Raw genomic sequence first — 6,138 nt, forward strand, 5'->3', positions numbered from 1 at the left:
TAGAACTCCTGTGTAGATTATGCGGCCCTCGTGCCCGCCGGGTTTCGCTGTGTCTGACCTGGAAGATGACTCCTTTGCTGTTATCCGAGGTGACCTTGCCCAGTGACGCCTTCCCCTCCCTCTCTGGCTGGGGTTTCGCTGAAAGACGACCATTACTTGCTATGCATCAGAAAGCTGGACAACAACTATTGATAATGGAAAGAGAATTGATGCTTTTGAGCTGTGGTGCTGGAGAAGAGTATTGAATGGACTGCTCAGATAATGAACAAATTAATCCTAGAGATGGTGAAACCAGGCTGCTCCTTGGAGGTAGGTAAAGCTTCGTCTGACATACTTTGGACCTATTGCAAGTAGGGATCAGTCTTTGGAGTAGGACATCACGCTTGGGAGGGTGGAAGGACAGACAAGAGAGGAAGCTTCTTGATGAAATGGATTTATTTAGTGACAGGAGTAATGGTGGTGGATATGTCAGAACAATAAGATTGTCACAGGAAAGAGGAGAGTTTAAGGCTGTTGTACATAGGGTCATTATGGGTCATAGGCAACTCGATAGCACAAAACAAGAACAACAACATATTTGGATAAATTTTAAAACTTAGAAGAAATGGACAAATTCCTCGAAAGTCATGCCCTACCCAGACTCATGGTCAGATGTAGAACACTTGAACAGATCCATCACAAAAGAAGAAATTGAACAGGTCATAAAATTATTCTCCTCTCCCACTCCCCCAAAATAATATCCTGGATCAATGGTTTCACAGTTGAATTTTACCAAACATTCAGACAAGATTTATCACCAATTCTATTTAAGTTCTTTCAAAATATAGAGAAAGAAGGAACACTCCCAGAGTCGTTTTATGAACATAACTTTGTAACAAAAAATAAAATAAAATTAGAGACCCAGTATCTCTCATGAACACAGATGCAAAAATCTTCCACGAAATCCTAGCCAACAGAATCTAAAAGCACATCAAAAAATGATTAATCATGACCGAGTAGGATTCATAGGAGGTATGCAAGGACTGTTCAGTTGTAATTTAACTATCATTTATTTCAAGGATATTTTTTTATTTCATTCTTTTTTGGTTCTGGAGAATGTATCATGTGTTCTTGAGAGAAAGGGGAATTGAGTTTTACTTGAGTGCAGTACCCTGAATATATCCATAAGTTGAAGGTTGCTGATTGTATATCTTAGATCTTCTGCATCTTTATAAAGTTTCTTTTGAGTTAACCTATCCGTTGGTTATAGTGATGTGTTGAAGTCTTTTACCACTATTGTAGTGCTGTTTATCTCTCTCCCTCCTTGCCCCCCCCCAGTTCTGTTAAACTTTATGTATTTTGCAAAACTATGATTGGTGCATAAATTTTGACCAATGTTATGTAATCTTCATATATTGTACCTTTAATCACTTCTTTATCTTTTATCTTTTATGGTGGTTTTAATTCTGAAGTCTATTTTATCAGGAATTAGTGTTATCATTCCTGCGTTTTTTGTGGTTGCTATTTGCTTGGTATATTTTTTTTTTCTCTTAGCCTTTGATTTTGAGTCTGTCTTTCCACTTTTTTAATGTGTCTCTTGTACACAACATATTGATGGCCTTTAAAAAAAAAATCTATTCTACTACCCGTTTTCTCTTAATTAGCTCATTTAGTTTAGTCATATAGTTTGATTATTGTCAGGTTAGGTTTTACTGTTGCCATTTTGCTGTGTTTCTTTGCCTATTGTCTCTGGTACTGTGGTGCCACTTTCCTTTGACATCTCCCTGTGAAGAGCATTACAGAAATATATAAGCTTAATAAATACATGACACTAAATATCCATAAGTGGAGGTATTAGTCCATAAATTAGAACAACTATAATGAAAACTGGGAACTAAGAAGTGTAGTTACAAAACTTCTAAATTGAGAAAAAGTGAAGGAAATTTGAAGACAGAATGACTTCTTTAAACTTGGGAATAAAATACTAATTTATAAAGTGGTGTTGTTGTTATATGCCGTCGAGTCGTTTGCGGCTCATTGCGACCCTATGTACAACAGCCCTAAACTGTGCTCTATCCTGTGCCAATCTCATTGCCCCAGACACACCCATCCCGAGTACCCCAGTCACTGAATCAATCCACCTCATAGACGGTCTTCCCCTCCTGCGCTGTCCCTCTAATCTACCCAGCATGATGTCCCTCTCCAAGGACCCGTCCCTCCTGGCAACATGTCCAAAGTATGTCAGACAAAGCCCCAGAATCCTTGCCTCCAAGGAGCAGCCTGTTTTAATCCTCTCTAAGATGAATCTGTTTGTTTTCTTGGCAGTCCATGGTACATTCAATACTCTTCTCCAGCACCACAGCTCAAAGGCGTCAATTCTCCTTCTATCCTCCCTAGTCATTGTCCAACTCTCTGATGCATAACAAGTGATTGCAAAAACCATGGCCTGTATCAGGTACACCTTAGTCTTCAGCAAGACACTGTTGCTCTTGAGTATTTTGGAGAGGTCCCTAACTGCGGACTTTCCCATCACAATATGTTTTTTTATTTCCCTGGCTACTGGTGCCAAGAGTGTTGACCGTGGAGCTGAGCAAACTGAAGCTGTGAACAATCTCAATTTCTTCACCATCCATTAGCAAAACTTCTCATCAAAATAACAAAAAGAGAAAAACAATAAAGACTTAGTGAACAGCTTTGTCATCCTGTGCTGCTTTTTCATATCTTCTGTTCAACTCTTTAGTATCTTGAATTCTTCCTTGTGCTTTGGCTTCTGTGCACTCCAGTGCAATTTTCAGAATATTTTCTGACATCCAGTTTGGTCTTCTCTTCCTCTTCTTTGCAAAGACCGTTTGCCCTATTCCTGGATGACACCCTTGATATACTCACACAACTCGTCTGGTCTTCGCTCATTATTGTCCAAGGCCTCAAACCTGTTCCTGAGATGGTTCTGAAATTCTGGGGGGACAGACTCAAAGTCATATTTTGGTTCCCCTGGACTTGGTTTAATTTTCCTCAGCTTCAGCTTGAACTTGCATATAAGTAGTTGGTAGTCTGTTCCACAATCAGCTCCTGGTCTAGTTTTTATAGCTGATATTGAGCTTCTCTAGCGTTTCTTTCCACAGATGTAATCGATCTGATTCCCATGCATACCATCAGGTGAAATCCATGTATATAACCTGCTTTTATGTGTGTTAAAAAATGTATTTGCTAACCATAATACTCAAGGAATCCAGAATTAAGGTTGCATAGAGAAGTGTACTCGGGGTGGGGAGTTGGGGGAAGGGACGTGGGAATTGTATACTAATGAAGGGATTTTTTTCTTTTTTTAAAAAAAATGTATTTGCTATGAATAAGTCATTGTGCAAAATTCAGTCATTCTCTCTCCAGCTCCATTTCTGTCACCGAGTCCATGTTTCCAACTACTGAATCTTCTTCTCTGTTCCCAAATTTGCATTCCAGTCACCCATTATTATTAATGCATCTAGATTGCATGTTCGATCGATCTCCGATTGTAAAAGTTGGTAAAAATCGGGGACCCGGGGCCGCGCACGCGGGAAAAAGCTTCCCCTGCGTTTTTCCCCCATGCCCACCCCCGTGTCTCCCCGGCGCGCCCACCGCCCGCACCCCCGCGAGGCTGCAGCGTGAGGTTCTTAGCCTCCAGAGCATCTGCACAACCGCGGAAGAGTTAAGGGCCCAGCCCCTTGTTTTCCGATTCCCCTTGTGCACGCCAGGGGTCTGGGCCCGGCCACCAGGGGCCAGGTTATGGCAGAGACGCTGGAGTTCAACGATGTCTATCAGGAGGTGAAAGGTTCCATGAATGATGGTCGACTGAGGTTAAGCCGCCAGGGCATCATCTTCAAGAACAGCAAGACGGGCAAAGTGGACAAAATCCAGGCCGGGGAGCTGACCGAAGGCATCTGGCGCCGGGTTGCCCTGGGCCACGGACTTAAACTGCTCACCAAGAACGGCCATGTCTACCAGTACGATGGCTTCTGAGAGTCGGAGTTTGAAAAACTGTCCGATTTCTTTAAAACTCACGATCGCCTTGAGCTAATGGAGAAGGATCTCTGTGTGAAGGGCTGGAACTGGGGAACAGTGAAGTTTGGCGGGCAGCTGCTTTCCTTCGACATTGGCGATCAGCCGGTCTTCGAGATACCCCTCAGCAACGTGTCCCAGTGCACCACGGGCAAGAACGAGGTGACCCTGGAGTTCCACCAGAACGATGACGCAGAGGTCTCCCTCATGGAGGTGCGCTTCTACGTGCCTCCCACTCAGGAGGACAGCGTGGACCCCGTGGAGGCCTTTGCGCAGAACGTGCTGTCCAAGGCCGACGTGATCCAGGCCACTGGAGACGCCATCTGCATCTTCTGGGAGCTGCAATGTCTCACTCCCCGTGGCCGCTACGACATTCGGATCTACCCCACCTTCCTTCATCTGCACGGCAAGACCTTTGACTATAAGATTCCCTATACGACAGTCCTCCGTCTCTTCCTGCTGCCCTACAAGGATCAGCGCCAGATGTTCTTTGTGATCAGCCTGGATCCTCCCATCAAGCAGGGCCAAACGCACTACCACTTCCTGATCCTGCTCTTCTCCAAGGACGAGGACATCTCCTTGACTCTCAACATGAACGAGGAAGAAGTGGAGAAGCGCTTTGAGGGGCGGCTCACCAAGAACATGTCTGGGTCACCTCTACGAGATGGTCAGCCGAGTCATGAAAGCCTTGGTGAACCGCAAGATCACAGTGCCAGGCAACTTCCAAAGGCACTCGGGGGCCCAGTGCATCACCTGTTCCTACAAGGCCAGCTCGGGGCTGCTGTGTCCCCTGGAGAGGGGCTTCATCTATGTTCACAAGCCCCCTGTGCACATCCACTTCAACGAGATCTCCTTCATCAACTTTGCCCGTGGCACCACCACCACACGTTCCTTTGACTTTGAGATTGAGACCAAGCAGGGCACTCAGTATACCTTCAGCAGCATGGAGAGGGAGGAATACGGGAAGCTGTTTGATTTTGTCAACGCCAAGAAGCTCAACATCAAGAACCGAGGCTTGAAAGAGGGCATGAACCCAAGCTACGACGAATACGCCGACTCGAATGATGACCAGCACGACATCTACCTGGAGCGGATGAAGGAAGAAGGCAAGATCCGAGAGGAGAATGCCAACGACAGCAGGGACGATTCCGGAGAGGAAACCGATGAGTCATTCAACCCCGGTGAAGAGGAGGAAGATGTGGCTGAAGAATTTGACAGCAATGCCTCTGCCAGCTCCTCCAGCAACGAGGGTGACAGTGACCGGCTCAAAAAGGCCAAGATGGCCAAAGAGCGCAAGAGCCGGAAGAAGCCTGTGGAGGCAAAGAAGGGCAAAGACCCCAATGCCCCCAAGAGGCCCATGTCTGCCTACATGCTGCGGCTCAATGCCAGCCGGGAGAAGATCAAGTCAGACCATCCCGGCATCAGCATCACCGATCTCTCCAAGAAGGCGGGCGAGATCTGGAATGGGATGTCCAAGGAGAAGAAAGAGGAGTGGGACCGCAAGGCTGAGGACGCCAGGAGGGAGTACGAGAAAGCCATGAAGGAATACGACGGGGGCCGGGGGGAGTGGTCCAAGAGGGACAAGTCAAAAAAAGAAGAAGAAAGAAAAGGTAAAAGTGGAAAAGAAATCAACACCTTCTAGGAGTTCATCGTCCAAGTCCTCATCTAGGTAGCTAAGCGAGAGCTTCAAGAGCAAACAGTTTGTGTCCAGCGATGAGAGCTCATCAGGAGAAAACAAAGGCAAAAAGAAGAGGCAGCGGAGCGAGGACTCGGAAGAGGAGGAACTGGCCAGTACTCCCCCCAGCTCGGAAGACTCTGCATCAGGATCGGATGAGTAGAGAAGAGGAGAGTCTTCCTCCTTTTCCCCAGTCACTCCCCCCTCGCTCCACCCTTGTTTTGGTACTAGCTTCTCCTCATGGGAAAGGCCATCTGTCCAGGTCTCCTGGTGGTGTGGTTTGCCCTTCCCTGTGGCAGCCAGGGAGGCAGCTTCCTCTGAAGCTTCATAAAATGGCTTCTTATCATTTGGGGAGAGCTTGGGGAGGAAGGACAGAGCAGGACCCAGCCGCTTGTCCTGCTGCCCCATCTTCACAGATCTGCAGCTTCTTGGTCTGGTCTGAAATTGCT

The 6,138-nt window shown here is 46.3% G+C and overlaps 1 pseudogene; it reads left to right on the plus strand.

Annotated features, from left to right (window-relative positions):
• The first annotated feature begins 3,741 nt into the window (after positions 1-3,741).
• LOC102859660 lies at positions 3,742-5,852 on the plus strand (annotated as a pseudogene).
• The last annotated feature ends 286 nt before the right edge of the window (positions 5,853-6,138 follow it).

The sequence above is a fragment of the Elephantulus edwardii genome, unplaced genomic scaffold, assembly GCF_000299155.1.
Source record: "Elephantulus edwardii isolate Elephantulus edwardi_28Jun2011 unplaced genomic scaffold, EleEdw1.0 scaffold00044, whole genome shotgun sequence".
Lineage (NCBI taxonomy): Eukaryota > Metazoa > Chordata > Mammalia > Macroscelidea > Macroscelididae > Elephantulus > Elephantulus edwardii.